The sequence below is a fragment of the Oncorhynchus kisutch genome, linkage group LG20 (assembly GCF_002021735.2).
Source record: "Oncorhynchus kisutch isolate 150728-3 linkage group LG20, Okis_V2, whole genome shotgun sequence".
In the NCBI taxonomy this organism is placed as follows: Eukaryota; Metazoa; Chordata; class Actinopteri; order Salmoniformes; family Salmonidae; genus Oncorhynchus; species Oncorhynchus kisutch.
The window spans coordinates 37,991,985-38,010,326 of record NC_034193.2 but is presented as its reverse complement, the minus strand read 5'-3'; the positions used below and the strand labels follow the sequence as shown (position 1 = coordinate 38,010,326).

The following is an 18,342-nucleotide window of genomic DNA, read 5'->3' as shown; positions in this document are numbered from 1 at the left end:
CTCTCTCTCTCTCAACCTCGCTCGCTCTCTCTCTCTCTCTCTCTCTCAACCTCGCTCGCTCTCTCTCTCTCTCTCTCTCTCTCAACCTCGCTCGCTCTCTCTCTCTCTCTCTCAACCTCGCTCGCTCTCTCTCTCTCTCTCTCAACCTCGCTCGCTCTCTCTCTCTCTCAACCCCGCTCGCTCTCTCTCTCTCTCAACCCCGCTCGCTCTCTCTCTCTCTCTCTCTCTCTCAACCCCGCTCGCTCTCTCTCAACCCCGCTCGCTCTCTCTCAACCTCGCTCGGCTCTCTCTCAACCTCGCTCGCTCTCTCTCAACCTCGCTCGCTCTCTCTCTCAACCTCGCTCGCTCTCTCTCAACCTCGCTCGCTCTCTCTCTCAACCTCGCTCGCTCTCTCTCTCAACCTCGCTCGCTCTCTCTCAACCTCGCTCGCTCTCTCTCAACCTCGCTCGCTCTCTCTCAACCTCGCTCGCTCTCTCTCAACCTCGCTCGCTCTCTCTCTCAACCTCGCTCGCTCTCTCTCTCAACCTCGCTCTCCCTCTCTCGCTCTCTCTCTCAACCTCGCTCGCTCTCTCTCTCTCTCAACCTCGCTCGCTCTCTCTCTCTCTCTCAACCCGCTCGCTCTCTCTCTCTCTCTCTCTCAACCTCGCTCGCTCTCTCTCTCTCTCTCTCAACCTCGCTCGCTCTCTCTCTCTCTCTCTCAACCTCGCTCGCTCTCTCTCTCTCTCTCTCAACCTCGCTCGCTCTCTCAACCTCGCTCGCTCTCTCTCTCTCTCTCTCAACCTCGCTCGCTCTCTCTCTCTCTCAACCCCGCTCGCTCTCTCTCTCTCTCTCTCTCTCTCTCAACCCCGCTCGCTCTCTCTCAACCTCGCTCGCTCTCTCTCTCTCAACCCCGCTCGCTCTCTCTCTCTCAACCCCGCTCGCTCTCTCTCTCTCAACCCCCGCTCGCTCTCTCTCTCTCTCAACCCCGCTCGCTCTCTCTCTCTCTCTCTCTCTCTCTCTCAACCCCGCTCGCTCTCTCTCAACCTCGCTCGCTCTCTCTCTCAACCTCGCTCGCTCTCTCTCTCAACCTCGGCTCGCTCTCTCTCTCAACCTCGCTCGCTCTCTCTCTCTCAACCTCGCTCGCTCTCTCTCTCAACCTCGCTCGCTCTCTCTCAACCTCGCTCGCTCTCTCTCTCTACCTCGTGCTCTCTCTCTACCTCGCTCGCTCTCTCTCTCTCAACCTCGCTCGCTCTCTCTCTCAACCTCGCTCGCTCTCTCTCTCAACCTCGCTCGCTCTCTCTCTCTCTCTCTCAACCTCGCTCGCTCTCTCTCTCTCTCTCTCAACCTCGCTCGCTCTCTCTCTCTCAACCCCGCTCGCTCTCTCTCTCTCAACCCCGCTCGCTCTCTCTCTCTCAACCCCGCTCGCTCTCTCTCTCTCTCAACCCCGCTCGCCTCTCTCTCTCTCTCTCTCAACCCCGCTCGCTCTCTCTCAACCCCGCTCGCTCTCTCTCAACCTCGCTCGCTCTCTCTCTCAACCTCGCTCGCTCGCTCTCTCTCTCAACCTCGCTCGCTCTCTCTCTCAACCTCGCTCGCTCTCTCTCTCAACCTCGCTCGCTCTCTCTCTCAACCTCGCTCGCTCTCTCTCTCAACCTCGCTCGTGCTCTCTCTCTACCTCGTGCTCTCTCTCTACCTCGCTCGCTCTCTCTCTACCTCGCTCGCTCTCTCTCTCTCAACCTCGCTCGCTCTCTCTCTCTCAACCTCGCTCGCTCTCTCTCAACCTCGCTCGCTCGCTCTCTCTCAACCTCGCTCGCTCGCTCTCTCTCAACCTCGCTCGCTCGCTCTCTCTCAACCTCGCTCGCTCTCTCTCAACCTCGCTCGCTCTCTCTCAACCTCGCTCGCTCTCTCTCTCTCAACCTCGCTCGCTCTCTCTCTCTCAACCTCGCTCGCTCTCTCTCTCTCAACCTCGCTCGCTCTCTCTCTCTCAACCTCGCTCGCTCTCTCTCTCTCAACCTCGCTCGCTCTCTCTCTCTCTCAACCTCGCTCGCTCTCTCTCTCTCTCTCTCTCAACCTCGCTCGCTCTCTCTCTCTCTCAACCCCGCTCGCTCTCTCTCTCTCAACCTCGCTCGCTCTCTCTCTCTCTCTCAACCTCGGCTCGCTCTCTCTCTCTCTCTCAACCTCGCTCGCTCTCTCTCTCTCTCTCAACCTCGCTCGCTCTCTCTCTCTCTCTCAACCTCGCTCGCTCTCTCTCTCTCTCTCAACCTCGCTCGCTCTCTCTCTCTCTCTCTCTCTCTCAACCTCGCTCGCTCTCTCTCTCTCTCTCTCTCAACCTCGCTCGCTCTCTCTCTCTCTCTCTCTCTCAACCTCGCTCGCTCTCTCTCTCTCTCTCAACCTCGCTCGCTCTCTCTCTCTCTCTCAACCCCGCTCGCTCTCTCTCTCTCAACACCGCTCGCTCTCTCTCTCTCTCAACCTCGCTCGCTCTCTCTCTCAACCTCGCTCGCTCTCTCTCTCTACCTCGCTCGCTCTCTCTCTCTACCTCGCTCGCTCTCTCTCTCTACCTCGCTCGCTCTCTCTCTCTACCTCGCTCGCTCTCTCTCTCAACCTCGCTCGCTCTCTCTCTCAACCTCGCTCGCTCTCTCTCTCTCAACCTCGCTCGCTCTCTCTCTCTCAACCTCGCTCGCTCTCTCTCTCTCAACCTCGCTCGCTCTCTCTCAACCTCGCTCGCTCTCTCTCTCTCTCTCTCTCTCAACCTCGCTCGCTCTCTCTCTCTCAACCTCGCTCGCTCTCTCTCTCTCAACCTCGCTCGCTCTCTCTCTCTCAACCTCGCTCGCTCTCTCTCAACCTCGCTCGCTCTCTCTCTCAACCTCGCTCGCTCTCTCTCAACCTCGCTCGCTCGCTCTCTCTCAACCTCGCTCGCTCTCTCTCAACCTCGCTCGCTCTCTCTCTCTCTCTCTCTCAACCTCGCTCGCTCTCTCTCTCTCTCTCTCTCTCAACCTCGCTCGCTCTCTCTCTCTCTCTCTCTCAACCTCGCGCTCTCTCTCTCTCTCTCTCTCAACCTCGCTCGCTCTCTCTCTCTCAACCTCGCTCGCTCTCTCTCTTCTCAACCTCGCTCGCTCTCTCTCTCTCTCAACCCCGCTGCCCTCTCTCTCAACCCCCTCGCTCTCTCTCAACCCGCTCGCTTTCTCTCTCTCAACCCCGCTCGCTCTCTCTCTCTCAACCCCGCTCGCTCTCTCTCTCTCAACCCCGCTCGCTCTCTCTCTTCTCAACCCCGCTCGCTCTCTCTCTCTCTCTCTCAACCCCGCTCGGCTCCTCTCTCTCTCTCTCAACCCCGCTCGCTCTCTCTCAACCCCGCTCGCTCTCTCTCAACCCCGCTCGCTCTCTCTCTCTCTCTCTCAACCCCGCTCGCTCTCTCTCTCTCTCTCTCAACCCCGCTCGCTCTCTCTCAACCCCGCTCGCTCTCTCTCTCAACCCCGCTCGCTCTCTCTCTCTCAACCCCGCTCGCTCTCTCTCTCTCTCTCTCAACCCCGCTCGCTCTCTCTCTCTCTCTCTCAACCCCCGCTCGCTCTCTCTCAACCCCGCTCGCTCTCTCTCAACCCCGCTCGCTCTCTCTCTCTCTCTCTCAACCCCGCTCGCTCTCTCTCTCTCTCTCTCAACCCCGCTCGCTCTCTCTCTCTCTCTCTCAACCCGCTCGCTCTCTCTCAACCCCGCTCGCTCTCTCTCAACCCCGCTCGCTCTCTCTCTCTCTCTCTCAACCCCGCTCGCTCTCTCTCTCTCTCAACCCCGCTCGCTCTCTCTCAACCTCGCTCGCTCTCTCTCAACCTCGCTCGCTCTCTCTCAACCTCGCTCGCTCTCTCTCTCAACCTCGCTCGCTCTCTCTCTCAACCTCGCTCGCTCTCTCTCAACCTCGCTCGCTCTCTCTCAACCTCGCTCGCTCTCTCTCAACCTCGCTCGCTCTCTCTCAACCTCGCTCGCTCTCTCTCTCAACCTCGCTCGCTCTCTCTCTCAACCTCGCGCTCTCTCTCTCAACCTCGCTCTCTCTCTCTCAACCTCGCTCGCTCTCTCTCAACCTCGCTCGCTCTCTCTCAACCTCGCTCGCTCTCTCTCACCCTCCCTTTCTCAACACCTCCCTTTCTCAACACCTCCCTTTCTCAACACCTCCCTTTCTCAACACCTCCCTTTCTCAACACCTCCCTTTCTCAACACCTCCCTTTCTCAACACCTCCCTTTCTCAACACCTCCCTTTCTCAACACCTCCCTCAACACCTCCCTTTCTCAACACCTCCCTTTCTCAACACCTCCCTTTCTCAACACCTCCCTTTCTCAACACCTCCCTTTCTCAACACCTCCCTTTCTCAACACCTCCCTTTCTCAACACCGTCCTTCTCAACCTCCCTTTCTCAACACTTCCATCCCTATATTTCCATCTCAACCCCTCTCTCATCGCTCCAGCTCCCTGTCCTCCCTCGTCTGAGTGCCATCATTGATAGGGCGTTGCACTTTGATAACCATCCCCCTCTCTTTCAACCTTTCTCTCTTTGAAAAAGAGACGCTTTGCATTGTGACAAGCCCTAAAAATAAAGCCCTTCTGTGCCCCTGTAAAAACAAGCGCATGTCAAAAAATACTTACTACAAAATAGGCCAGGGGAGAACTTACATGCGATATTTCATCATTGTAACCCGTTTGGTGATTTTTCATGCTGATATTACTGTGTTATTTCATCATCCACGTCAAAACCAGGTAGGAATACAAATTGATCATACTGTAAGGTATGCAGGGCATTAATAAATGTGCAGTGATACATGACACTGTAATAACCAAAAGGAACTATAGGCTGCAAACTATATGTTACAAAAGGGAGTATATGTCGCAAGGGCACGGTTTATGTCTTTACATGTGTAGGCCGTCATTGTAAATAAGAATTTGTTCTTAACTGACTTGCCTTGTTAACTAAAAGGTTACACATGCAATGACAAGTGAAAGTGTTAAGGGATACCAGCAAAAGCAGCAAGACAGAGGGCTTCACCGAGTGAAAAGCATCCAAACGTGAACTGATGAGGATGAGACAACACAAAACAGAGGTAAAATATGGGCAAAAATAAGAACAGAAGTACCATGTTAGATCTTGCAGTGTAGTATTGTTCTTCCACACAGTCCAAAAAATCGTCAGGGTCGGGCTGTTTAGTAGACAGACCAAGAAAATACAGATTATTCACAGTCATGGGGTATTTAAAAATAATCACACACACAGTTTTTTAAAAAAGCATAAAAGAAGAAAATACTTAAAGACTGGAGGATTGGAAGGTACTGTGTACAGGACTTGATGACTGATTGTTGATTAACACACACACACATTCAAACACTGCTACATTTAAGCACCGTTTAGACTAATTGGAAGGGTTAGAAAATGTATTTAACAATGTGAGACTCTCACCGCTTCGGTATTTTGAAGTCAACATACAAACTACAACTCGTATTTGTTGACTGTGGGTACGTCCCAAATGACACCCTATTCCATATATACCTTTGACCAGGGACAATATGGTGTCATTTGGAGCGCACGATCAGGGTTTCCAATATATCTTTGTATGCAGGCGTCTGTCGTCGCTATTATACCACATACAGTTAATATAGTCTATATAACAGATCACCAAATACTATAGTATGCCTCATCCAAAATACAATGCACAGTTATGGTATGATAGCAGTGCAATCACAATAGCCATGGAAATTGTGAGGTTCTGAATTTAAACAGTCATTATTGTTGCAACGCGTGATTTGGTTGGTCGAAAAGTGTGAAATGTTGATGGGCAAGCCTGTGCGTGTGTTTGTGTGTGTTAGAGTCACTCACTGCTGGTTCGTGATGAGGTTCAGTCTCCTTCCTAAGCAGGGGATCAAACTTGACTTGATCGACTATCAGTGTTAAAAAATGAAACAGAGAATGAAACAAACTGCAGTACTAAGAAATGAACACACAACACATTTCTAAATATAGTCACAGTGGCCTGGCAATAAAAAAAATAAAAACCTGCATGACTCGAACAGCAACATAAGCACAAAATATCACTAAAGATCGCTTACGGGCATATTACTCCTGGTGCAGGCACTTTCCCTCCTATATAATCTCTGTGGGTACCGAGTCAAAACTAAATGGCAAAGATTAAGACCCTCAGATATAGAGTCGCTGAATGAACAGTAAGCAGTTCCCCATGCGCCTTTTGCACATGCAGGGCGAATATTCAAGTCTCTTGGGAAGTGATGCTCAGCGACTTAGTGAGTGACAAAAAGGAGAGCTGGAAAGATAAGGAGCGAGTGCGGGGGAGAGGCAGAGAGAGGAAGGAGTGGTTTTCCATACTTAACCACAAAATGTCATGAGAAGGACCACTCAGGAAGAAATTTGAAAAGCTTTCGTTACATTGTTATAAACGTGACATTATAGATGTCATAACCAGTCACAGTGACCTGTGCGAGATGTTAGATTGTGGCTACTCACTTGACGCAGTCGTAAATAATAATGATTTTTATAATTTCAGCCAGTTGTTTTGAAAGTAGAGCTCACAACCCAAAACGGGTCCCCGAATATTGTTCACAATTGTGTACAACGTCAGTGCATGTGGGGTGTGCATGTTGGGCTCACCTCGCAACCTCATGGGAAAGTTTGGGAAAGTTTGTAGTATACATTCATATCACGATTCACGAACGGAATGGATGGACGCGTCTTGTATAAACCTTATAGCCTATTGCACAATATATTACAAAATTCAAATTAAATACAAGATTGCTGGTTCAAACCCCTGATCCAACTCGGTGAAAAATCTGTCAATGTGCCCTTGAGCAAGGTACTTAACCCTAATGGCTACTGTAAATCAATCTGGATATGAGTGTCTGCTAGTATACTAAAAAATTTAAAAAAATAAGTATAACTTCTAATTTCAGATGTTTTCTAACTTATGATGCATGGATTTGATCCATGTATTTTAGCTGCTATCAAAACAACTAATGGTAAGCCATGCAGGCACTTGAAAACTTGCTTCAGAGCGCAATACATGACAGGCACGAGTGCGTAATCTCATCCACTAAATGATGGCAGGTTAGAATGTAAGGATTCAGATGCTTTTTCCGCTTGGAGAGGACTGTAGATCATTTATTATGCATGTATGAGCCATACATTGACACGTTGAGTCCAAAACAGAAGGTTTAATTAAAAAAAAATATTTTTCATTCTTCCGGAAGATCTAACCATGTAACCTTTCAGTGTTGTATCATTTGACATGTCATGACTAAGGCTGTAGCGGTCACAAAATACTGTCAGACGGTGATTGTTAAGCAAATAAACTGTCAGTCTCACGGTAATTTACCATTAATTAACAAACACATTTTGCATCATATACACCTATGGACTAGGCTACATGTGACTATGATTCAAAAAGTAGCACAAGAAAAAAGGCATTTGTTTCTTAAGATGGTCATCATTCACAAGTGATAATATATAATTCACAAGTAATTGGCTAATATTGTCACCCATCAGACTATTCTTGATTTAATATAGTTTTTACATATACTAAATAATATGTGTGAAATATGTTTTGATTTAGAATGGACCATTATCAAGCACCTGTTTAGAAACAGGGTCGTCAGGAAAAAAATACATGTAATCTATGCACTTAAATAGCGACTGAAGGACACTTTTCCCCGTGGTTTATTTTCATGCCAGTCACGTACTCCTGTTGTAAATATAAGCAATGTGCTTAATATTAAGAAAGTTGAGAAATAAACATAGTAGGCCTAGCCTATAGAATGCTGATCCTCCTATTCTTATTAGAGGCCATTACTCTGTTTTAACGCACAATTGCATAGCCTACTGAAATGTTGCGTAACATTAGCTCATGTGCTCTCATGAAGTGTTTGATTCGATTTCTAAATACATTTGCATTGACGTCAGACAGATTAGAGGGACAATAGAGTGCTGAGTACCAGGCAGTTAGCAAGTTTGGTAGGCTACTAATGAACATTGGCAGCATCAGGGCTGGGAGAAGCCTAATTTACTGTGACTAAAAATTCACGTGGAATTAGACTGCCTTCATGACTTGTGACCGCCGGTATGGTGGTAATACGTTCACCCTAACTGCCCTAGTCATGAATGCTTATGACATACTATGGCATGCTAATGTCACTCTTATAACAGTCTTATACCAAAAGGATTAAGTAAAATGCTACTGAAGACACTCACAGTTGATCTCAGAGAGGGTCTTCCCTTCTCGTGTGTTCCCAGAGCGAATCCGATGCGGCACCGATACAGGGGGCTGTCAAAACAGATAAAGTGGAGTGAGGGAAACAGTACAACACTAACTAGCCTGGTCCCAGATCTGTTTGTGCTGTATTGCCAAATTTTATGGTCATTGTCAGCCCAAAACGATCTGGGACCAGGCTAGGAATACATTAGTCGCAAGGCAAAAATGTAGCATTGTCTGATGCAGGTATTCTGACATACATACCCCCTACAGTACAGTTTATGAAAGTGTTTGATATTATTTCAATGTGCTTGTATGCATCTGATACTGCCTTAAAATTACATTTAAAAATGGGATTTAATTGTATTTTAAAGTATTGTGGTGGCAGCTTTATGTAATGGGTATGCTGGTCATTGGCAGGGACTGGGGAATTTGTCAGGATCAAAATAAATATGAAAGAAACAAAGCCCAGGTAAAAAGGAAAACCAGCCTCAGGTCTTCTGAAAACCTAATTACACACATTGTTATGCCAAAGACATACCAGTGGCTTTCCAAGAGGTGTTGAGTGTTTTTGAGTGGTTTTAGTCTCAGTCCTGAATTAAAGTTGCTTGAAAATCAGAGACGAGGTTGAATTATTCCTGTTCATTGATTCCCAACCAAATTTACTGACCTTTTGGAAAAAAATAATGGACATATGTTGCCCTAAGAGTTATGCAAAGTTGGTAGAATATTATTCACAGCTGTAATGGCTGCCAAATGTACTTCCACCAAGTATTAACTCTGAGGTGTGAAGACACATGCAATCAAGACATCTTCGTTCTTTCATTTTAAATTAATTTAGAAATGTTTCTATCATTTAAAAAATGTGGAGTAGATTGTGTAGATCTGTAGGTAAAAATTCCAGTGTAATCCCTTTTTATATGTAATTTTAAGGCGGCAAAATGTGAAGACTGTGCAAGGGATGTGTAGAAAAAGTATTCAAGACCCCTTCACTTTTTCCACATTGTTACGTTACAGCCTTATTCTAAAATTTACTCAATTGTTTTTTTCCCCTCATCAATATACAGCGATTCCAGCCTTGAGTCGTCTTGGGAATAGCGCTACAAGCTTGGCACATCTGCATGGGCCAATCTGCATGGGATTGGCCCATTCTTCTCTGCAGAGCCTCTCAAGCTCTGTCAGGTTGAATGGGGAGTGTCGCTGCACAGCTATTTTAAGATCTCTCCAGAGATGTTCGATTGGGTTCGAGTCCGGGCATTGGCTGGACCACTCAAGGGCATTCAGAGAGTTGTTTCCGAAGCCACTCCTGCATTGTCTTGGCTGTGTGCTTAGGGTCGTTGTCCTGTTGGAAGGTGAACCTTCGCCTCAGCCTGAGGTCCTGAGCAGGTTTTCATTAAGTATCTTTTTACTTTGCTCCATTCATCTTTCCCTCAATGCTGACTAGTTTCCCAGTTCCTGCTGCTGAAAAACATTGCCAAAGGATGATGCTGCCACCACGCTTCACCGTAGGGAAGGTGCTAAGTTTCCTCCAGACGTGACGCTTGGCATTCAAGCCAAAGAATTCAATCTTGGTTTCATCAGACGTGAGAATTTTGTATCTTATGGTCTCAGAATTCGTTAGCTGCCTTTTGGCAAACTCCAAGCGGGCTGTCATGTGCCTTTTACTAAGGAGTGGCTTCCGTCTGGCCACTCTAACATAGATGCCTGGTTGATGGAGTGCTGTAGAGATGATTGTCCTTCTGGAAGGTTCTCCTATCTCCACAGAGGAACTCTGGAGCTCTGTCAGAGTGACCAAGGCCCTTCTCCCCCGATTGCGCCGTTTGGCTGGGTGGCCAGCTCTAGGAAGAGTCTTGGTGGTCCCAAGCTTCTTCCATTTAAGAATGATGGAAGCCATTGTGTTCTTCGGGACCTTCAATGTGGCAGAAATGTTTTGGTACCCTTCCCCAGATCTGTGCCTAGACACAATCCTGCTCTGACATGCACTGCCAACTGTGAGACCTTACAGCCTTTCAAATAATGTCCAATCGATTGAATTTATCACAGGTGGACTCCAATCAAGTTGTAGAAACATCTAAAGTATGATCAATGGAAACAGGATGCACCTGAGCTAAATTTCAAGTCTCATAGCAAAGGGTCTGAATACTTATTTACCCCCTGCCCTGTATTTATGTTTATTATTTTTCATAAAATTTGTAAACATTTCTAAAAACATGTTTTTGCTTTGTCATTAAGGGGCAGTGTGTAGATTGATGAGGACATTTTTTTTTTGAATAAGGCTGTAACGTAACAAAATGTGGAAAAGGGGAAGGGGTCTGAATACTTTCCGAATGCACTGTAATTAGCGTCAAGAGGTAAGATAAGAGATCTGCATATAATGATGAGATGCTCATGTCTCCTTCCTAACAATGGGAGTTGTTGTCCCATTGGCGGAAGACAGGCGACATGTTTAGATTTCAGTGAGAGTGAAACCTCTCGCTTCGTCTCTTCCTCTCTGGTAAGACCAGTATAATGTAACGACAATTAGCGATAACGATGATTTTTAAAAATTGTACCTTTATTTAACTAGGCAAGTCAGTTAAGAACAAATTCTTACTTTCAATGACGGCCTAGGAACAGTGGGTTAACTGCCTGTTCAGGGGCAGAACGACAGATTTGTACCTTGTCAGCTCGGCGATTTGAACTTGCAACCTTCTGGTTACTAGTCCAATGCTCTAACCACTAGGCTACCCTGCCGATGAGAGAAGAACAAGATTTCAAATGAAAGAATAACAAGTATTCAAACCGTCTTGGCAGCCGGCGCTTATGTCCCAAATGGCACCCTATTCCTTTTATAGTGCACTACTTTTGACCAGACGCCTATGGACCCTAGTCAAAAGTAGGTCACCATATAGGGAATAGGGTTCCATTTGGGAAACAAGTGAGTCACATCTTCCTGGCAACCTTCCACATTTCCCTGATTAAAAAGGCTAGTGTAAAAATACCACCATTGAATGTCGCACTTTGATGACACGTGTAATGAAAATGACCCTTCTGGGGGGGGGCATCAACCTGATATCCTCCCTTCCACTAAGCCATGTGGGGAAAATCATTAGTTGGCTGCCAGTCGTCTTCTGTGTCATGACTATAAGAAAGGCGTGCGTCCCAAATGGCTGCCCATTTCCTATATAGTGCACTAATTATGAGCACAGCCCAAGTAGTGCACTATGTAGGGACCAGGGTGACATTTGGGGGCAGCCAAGGTAGTCCCAGGATGGCTTCCACTGTTATTTATTTAGCAGTGTGTCCTCCTTTGTGCATCAGAGGACATGCACTTTACTTTATGTGAAGGGCTCACAGTGGAACTAACATTCCCAGGGCACAAAATGGCAGTTGAAGGACGTCCTTCACTGCCTGGTTGACTAAAAGCATTTAGAGCCAAACCGTCGGAAGCCAGGGGCGGTTGAAGGAGCTTCTCCAGCACAACTTAATCTTGGGATATAATATAGGACCATTCTTGTCTACATTTTATTCATTTAGCAGATGCTCTTATCCAGTAGTGGGTGCATACATTTTCATACTTTTTTTTGTAGTGGATCCCGTGGGAATTGAACCCACAACCCTGGAGTTGCAAGCACCATGCTCTACCAACTGATCCACATGGGTCTACCATTAAAGACAAATAGCATTTGGTTCCAATTTACAATAAGTGTCCCCGATACCTTTGTATTTACATGCAGCTCTACAGTATCTACACTGTAATTATACTACCTGATGTAAATATTTATTAAAGGTCACCCACTGTAAAGTGGGACTAAGTACTCAAATGGTAAAATGTATCATACATTTTAGCTTTAGCAAGGACCCAATGGATTCACACCATTCTCCACATCAAACCATTTCAGCACATGCTCATTAATGATGTTACACCCGAACACACTTACCATGCACAAACGTTTTAAAAAACGAACCACACATCTATGCCTGTGTGCACACAATCTCAATTACCAGAGCAAGCAAACACACCCATATAGGCCCACAACACCCACAAACACACAGACAGACACACGGTACCTCTCTGCCAACGGAAAAGCGTGGGAGTCGTCGAGATAGGGGGACAACGGGTTGAAACACACCCCAGTATGAGCCAAAGCACCCTCTTGTGTTTCAACTAAGGGCAAAGGAGAGAGACAGAGACACTCAGCCCAACTGATAAGAGGAGTTGAGGAGGATTAGGGTGAAATTGCCCTTAGTTGCTGATCTTCGGTCAGTTTTGCATTTCCCCCACTAATGTTTAAGGTTAGGCTTGGGGGAAAGGAAGCTGATCATAGATCTGTACCTAGGGGAAACTTTACCCCGGAGCAGTTGAGGACAGGGCAGGGGGTGAAACGGCCTAAATAATTCCTTTAAGGCACAGAGTCAACACCTAGAGTCAGTTATTATGGGCCTTGGACAATGTGTGACTACTGCCAGCTAAAGTGACAGTGCAACTTTTTGGAATGAGTCATGCGTACATTGATGAGACAATGTTGAGGAAATGTAAAAAATTTAAATAAAAATTGCAGGCAGCTAAGAGGCTAATTAATGCTTATGCTAAGGCTAATACATCTTTAAAATTCAAAAAAAATGTGTAGATGCTGTATAATAGTATACATACCGTAATTGTCTAAAAAATATGCATTTAAGTGTGCCAATGAACAAGACAGAATGTTCAGTCAGTGTATTCTAGTATAATATTGACAAAGATAAAAGTACTGCTGAGTGTGAATACAGTGGCTTTGAATAGCAAAAGCACTCCCATCAAACTCTTGCTGTGCATTATACACAGACTAAATTGACCCCTAAAACCTAGTGACACAATGTTCTGTATGACAAAGTACAATAGATGCTCTATAACCAATGATAGTCCTTTGTAGTCAAATAAAATGATTTAGGGCCTTGATCAATCAAAACCAGTAACCAGGAATACAGGATAAGATAAAGGAAAATCTAAATGATTACTATTTCCACTGTGAGAATTGATGTCACCATTGAATAATGGCAACTTTGGAGGCAACCTAGCCTGGGTGCCAGTCTGATTCTGCTATCTTGACAACTCCTTATGGAACAGTTGTGCCAAATGTTTGGATTGACACTGAGTGACAAGGAGTTGGAAAGATTGTATTAACAGAGTAGCAAAGGTTACCGGTTTTGATTAAATGAGGATGTGTCCTGTGAGTATCTGCAGCTGTACTATAGGAGGAGGAGTGGTCTAGGAGGAGTGGTCCGGGTTGCTGGCCTTGTCCAAGAGCTCGATGGCCAGCGTGCGACTTAGAGGTTGCGAGACAAAGGGATGCTGGGAAAACATCAGGGGACAACAATGAAGCTGAGTTCATACTGTACGATAGCCTGGTCTCGGATCTGTTTGTGCGGTCTTGCCAATTCCTATCGTTATTGATGGGGCAATGACCATAGCAGTTGGCAAGGCAACACAAACAGATCTGAGACCAGACTAACTGTAGGAGACTATGGGCCAGATTCAGTCAAGAAAAAACACGTGTCAGAAAGATTGCATTATGAGAAATGCAATCGAGTAAAACAAATTAATCATAGCTCTCAATTATTTAAAAAAATACATTTCCTGCTGTGGTTGTTCCCTCTTGAGCCAAATAGCAGTTGAATAAAATAGGAGTTGGCTTGGCTTGGGGAAAATGTTATCTAAGATGAGATAAGATACAACTTTATCCACCCCCTTGGGACAATTAGATTCAGGGCTAAAGTGGTGCATCTGATATGGACTGACATACAAAAACACTAGACAGACAACACATTTAGGCTGCATCCCAAATATGGGCATACGGTGCCATTTGCCTCAGACAAGCATGAAACAAGACATTATCACATTTTTATTACATGCTTGTGCAATAGATTATTAAAAGGCTAAAGAGTCATGTGTAAAAGGCACTTTAAGTGAGGTAGATCTAAACAAGATTTCTAAGATAAAATGTTCAAACAGTTGAGCCTGTAAGAGTTAGGTGGGTTCCTCTGTTAAGTTTATTTGAGTGATATACATGGTCGAGTTCTAAGAACACAAACCTCAGGCTAATAGTAAATAAGAGTTGCTATGTGGAAACTGAAGCACTTTCTACAGCACTTTCTGGACTGTTAAATAAATGTTTACCCATTGATTCTTTAAGAATCTTTTAAATGCCTCATGAGCTTAGCTCAACTGTCATACACCATCAGAACCCAAAATATAAGCTTGTTTTACTTGAAAACAAACACTGTATAGCCTCAAAGTGTATAACTGGGGGCAAAATCCCCCCCCCCCCCCCCCCCCCCCACCTGGACACCTACACCACCCGATGCCACAGGAAGGCCAAAAAGAAAATCAAGGACATCAACCACCCGAGCCACTGCCTGTTCACCCCGCTATCATCCGGAAGGCAAGATCAATACAGGTGCATCAAAGCTGGGACTAAAGACTGAAAAACAGCTTATATCTCAAGGCCATCAGACTGCTAAACAGCAATCACTTGCACATCAGAGGCGGCTGCCTATAGACATTTATCAGGAATCACTGCCCACTTTTAGAAATGGATCACTAGCCACTTTAATAACGTTTCCGTATCTAGCACAACTCATCTCATATGTATAGACTGTGCTCCAAGCTATTCTACGGCATCTTAGTCACTTTAATTGTGTGTAAATATTCCATCACCCACCTCATATGTACAGTTGAAGTCGGAAGTTGACATACACCTTAGCCAAATACATTTAAACTCAGTTTTTCACAATTCCTGGAATTGAATCCTAATAAAACATTCCCTGTTTTAGGTCAGTTAGGATCACCACTTTATTTTAAGAATGTGAAATGTCAGAATAATAGTAGAGAGAATCATTTATTTCAGCTTTTATTTCTTTCATCACATTCCCAGTGGGTCAGAAGTTTACATACACTCAATTAGTATTTGGTAGCATTGCCTTTAAAATTGTTTAACTTGGGTTTGTAGGCCTCCATGCTCACACACGCTTTTTCAGTTCTGCTAACATATTTTCTATAGGATTGAGGTCAGGGCTTTGTGATAGCCACTCCAATACATTGACTTTGTTGTCCTTAAGCCATAACTTTGGAAGTATGCTTGGGGGTCATTGTCCATTTGGAAGACCCATTTGCGACCAAGCTTTAACTGAATAATTTTGCACGCCCAATTTTTCAGTTTTTGATTATTTTTTATTTTTTTGAAATATCCAATAAATGTCGTTCCACTTCATGATTGTGTCCCACTTGTTGTTGATTCTTCACAAAAAAATACAGTTTTATATCTTTATGTTTGAAGCCTGAAATGTGGCAAAAGGTCGCAAAGTTCAAGGGGGCCGAATACTTTCGCAAGGCACTGTAGGACTTGTTTTCCTGTGGATATATATACACACTGTTGTACCCGTTTCCTCCAGCATCTTCACAAGGTCCTTTGCTGATGTTCTGGGATTGATTTGCACTTCTTGCACCAAAGTACGTTCATCTCTAGGAGACAGTACACGTCTCCTTCCTGAGCGGTATGACGGCTGCGTTGTCCCATGGTGTTTATACCTGCATACTATTGTTTGTACAGATGAACATGGTACCTTCAGACGTTTGGAAATTGCTCCCAAGGATGAACCAGACTCGTCGAGGTCTACAATTTATTTTCTGAGGTCTTGGTTGATTTCTTTTGATTTTCCCATGATGTCAAGCAAAGAGCCACTGAGTTTGAAGGTAAGCCTTGAAATACATCCATAGGTACACCTCCAATTGACTCAAATGATGTCAATTAGCCTATCAGAAGCTTCTAAAACCATGACATCCTTTTCTGGAATTTTCCAAGCTGTTTAAAGGCACAGTCAACTTAGTGTATGTAAACTTCTGACCCACTGGAATAGTGATAAAGTGAATTATAAGTGAAATAATCTGTCTGTAAACAATTGTTAGAAAAATTACTTGTGTCATGCACAAAGTAGATGTTCTAACCGACAAGCCAAAACTATAGTTTGTTGACAAGAAATTTGTGGAGTGGTTGAAAAACGAGTTTTAATGACTCCAACTTAAGTGTATGTAAACTTCCGACCTCAACTGTATATAGTATATTCTATACTATGCCACTGTATCTTAGTCCAATGGCGCTCTGACATATGTATATAGTCTTAATCCATTCCTTACTTAGATTTACATGTATTTTGGGTATATGTTGTGAAACGGTTAGATATTACTTGTTAGCCATTACTGCATTGTGCATTTTGCTACACCCAGAATAACATCTGTGTATGTGACCAATACATTTTATTTTATTTTAAACATGGTTAAAACTATAATGTTGATACAGTATCATTATTCCTTGAATCCGCTAGCTCATTCTATTAATTTGAGAGTGGTTCAATTTCTCCAGCACCATTCCTCAGCTGTTTACAAAAACAGTGGCGGGGTCAGTGCTTGCTATTGTTTGAACTTCATATTGCCCATTTAACCAGCGTATGTATAACAACTGCAAAGGGGGCTCTATTTCCAAATATTCACACCATTTCACCCAATCTTGACCTTGAACATTTGAAAGACTTCCTTACGAACAATACTCTTTGGGTTGTCATTGAGGCAACCAAATCCCTTGATCCACACAATGACATCACTACAATCACATTACTGTTATGTAGCTCAGGCCAAGATCATCTTACCTGCAGCAGCTTGTCTGAGGAAGGCCTTTTCTTTGGATTTTTCGTCAACGATATTTTTACAAAATGCTGAAAATTACTGGTCCTTGGGGAGAGAAAACGAAATTGTATTTAAAAAATATATATATTTCACCCATTCTATCATTATTTTAAAGTAAATATTCAAATTTATATGCTAATAATGATCAAACCTCTTTGGGATAATACTTGACCCCATATTATGTGTAAATCGAGTTAGGCTGTCAATTCTCAAACCACTCCCCACAAAAAAAAGCCTTTCTCTGAGTCCAATGACATTGACACAAATCTGAGGCTCCTTTACCCCTATGACAGGTGTGTCTGACTGTTAATATTTTAGCAGCATTTTGATTTGATTCATTAATATTGTATTACGTCTCTTTTTCCATCCAGTTCTAACGGATAAGTGTTGGGGTGGGAGAGGACGGTGTGTTCAAGTAACGAGATAGAACCGGACAGGGTTAAGGTTATGTTGCAGGCAGCAAGCGTAAAGACACTTACCACTTCACCTTGTCTTTCAACTTGGGCGGCTGGAAGTTACTTTTGGTCATAAAAAACAGGGCTCTGAAAAAAACAAAAAAGGTGCAGTTGTGTATTTAAGGAAATCAGTCCTTTCATATCCAATCCTTGCTTTTACTCAGTTAAAGGCGCTAACCTTCTAAACATACATTGAAAATAATTATGATCTGCTTACTTTAGGTTCTGCAAATGCATACAACGAGTTTGTCGAGTCATTGCGTGTTAGAAATATGGGACCAAATAGTTAACTATTGACTACTTCAATAAACTATAAGTGAATTTGTCCAAATACCTTAGACATCAAATGGGAGACTAGCTACATAAAAGTGCTTTCATTTCTTAACGGTAAAACAGATATGTCTGAAAATAACCTCAAGTAAAAGGTGTCATTCTGTACTGTCGCCTCATATGAAACATTTAAATCTCAAATCCAAAATGCTTGAGTATAGAGCCCCAAAAGATATATGCTTCACTGTCCAAATACATGCGGAGGGTGAGTGTATAAGATTCCCCTGCATGCATGGATAAGAATCCCGGCACCTACTGGCCCTATTATGTGTCTCCATTCTCTCTGTGCTCTTCATTTCATAAAGGTCTCTGTCAAAAAAAAAAAGGGCCCTGGTCTGATGCCAACAGGTTCAAATGCTAACCTCATCGGGTGAAGGTCGAACATGGGCGGCTGCAGCTCTGCCAGCTCGATGGCGGTGATGCCCACCGCCCAGATGTCGCACAGTTGGTTGTACCCGCCCTTCCTCTCCACGGCTGCCACCTCAGGTGCCATCCTGCACACAGGGAGTCGGCTCAGTTAAATGAACCGTTCACCACATAGCCTTGGCACAGTCAATAGCAATTAACACTACAGGGGCATCTCAACCAAGACCTCTGAACTCAACTGTATAACTCACTGTATGTGCCAATTACTCGCTTATAAAATGTTTATAA

General features: G+C 44.7%; 1 long non-coding RNA gene and 1 pseudogene across 1 annotated transcript; both read right to left on the bottom strand.

The window, feature by feature from the left end:
• The window catches only part of LOC109875515 (mitogen-activated protein kinase kinase kinase kinase 3-like), a 90,927-nt pseudogene that overhangs the window by 23,575 nt on the left and 49,010 nt on the right, over positions 1-18,342 (bottom strand).
• On the bottom strand, positions 5,844-10,850 carry LOC116355432 (uncharacterized). The gene is made up of 3 exons (XR_004204430.1): positions 10,799-10,850; positions 8,205-8,277; positions 5,844-5,887 (listed from the first exon to the last, which is right to left on the bottom strand). It is a non-coding gene; the product is annotated as an uncharacterized LOC116355432 (long non-coding RNA).